Source organism: Brassica napus, unplaced genomic scaffold, assembly GCF_020379485.1.
Source record: "Brassica napus cultivar Da-Ae unplaced genomic scaffold, Da-Ae ScsIHWf_1457;HRSCAF=2047, whole genome shotgun sequence".
NCBI lineage: Eukaryota > Viridiplantae > Streptophyta > Magnoliopsida > Brassicales > Brassicaceae > Brassica > Brassica napus.
The window spans coordinates 63,319-64,597 of record NW_026014870.1 but is presented as its reverse complement, the minus strand read 5'-3'; the positions used below and the strand labels follow the sequence as shown (position 1 = coordinate 64,597).

Here is a 1,279-nt window from a genome sequence, read left to right as displayed (position 1 = left end):
CATCCCAATCACGGTAATATACCGTCTATGCTTTCACAGTTTTGAATAAATAGGCCGTTGGTTTGTTTAAATTGGAAAATAAAAACTATTTGCAGGTGCTGCCTCAATGTAGAGATGAGGGTTTGGTTACTTCAGAGAGTGCCATTGCCTCATAACTATCAAAGAATGAACCAATGTTCGTCAATGCCAAACAGTACATGCCATTCTTCGTCGCAGGAAGCATCGTGCTAAGCTTGAAGCTCAAACAAACTCATCAAAAGCCGTAAAGTATGATGATCAATCTTTTCCACTTGCCCATTTGGTTTAAGACGACACCACGAGATCTTTAACGATTCTTTTTTTTTTTTGCAGCCGTACCTTCATGAGTCTCGCCATCTTCATGCTTTAAAGAGAGCAAGAGGCTCCGGTGGGCGTTTCCTCAATACAAAGAAGCTTCAAGAATCATCAAAATCACTCTGTTCTAGTTTGACCACACCGAGCTCCAGTTCAGACCGTGACAACATGTTCCAGAATGCACCGTTCAGATTCTCAGGGTATCCATCAACACATCATGTCTCAGCTCTCATGTCAGGGACGTGAGAGTCATAATCTTGCTCCAGTTGAAAAGGGGAAGTCATCCTTGGCTATAAAAGTGTTATTTGCTTCTTTACAAAGTTTCTGCCTTTTAAAAATTATGTTGTTTTCTATCATCTCATCATCTGCAACTTCACTCAACTCTACATTGAAGTAACTTTCATATCATTGTCAAACTATATTGTTAATTACAAATACCATTATCCTATGAAATACACAAATGCTAGAAGACTTGCATTCAATTAATCAAAGAGTAAGGCCTTGTTCGTTTGCTCACCCAGGTGATCCATCTGGGTGAATGATCACCTAGGTGAAGATGCAAATTGATGTTCGTTTTGTGCATTATAATGCTACATCCAGATGAATCACCCAGCTGAATTTTTAAAAACTCATCTCAAATTTTCACCCAAATGAAGGTGAGTCTTGATGGTGCATCTGGATGCAGATGCATCTAGTTCAGTCCAAAATGATAAATGACAAAAATGACCTTTTAAAATCAAAATATTATTTTAAAACTGTAAATTCTATTTTTTTGCATATACATTTTTCCGATATAACCAAAAAATATATTTTCTCGCAAAAACTGAAAAACACACTTTCCCGCCAAAACCGTAAGATGCGTTTTTCCGCAAAAAAAAACATAAAACACACATTTTCATAAACACACATTTTTCTGCTAAACTAGTAAAACTGCACTTTTCGACCA

At 37.1% G+C, this 1,279-nt stretch overlaps 1 pseudogene; it reads left to right on the top strand.

Moving 5' to 3' along the window:
• Window positions 1-95: 95 nt before the first annotated feature.
• Window positions 96-815, top strand: LOC125597406 (annotated as a pseudogene).
• Window positions 816-1,279: the final 464 nt, after the last annotated feature.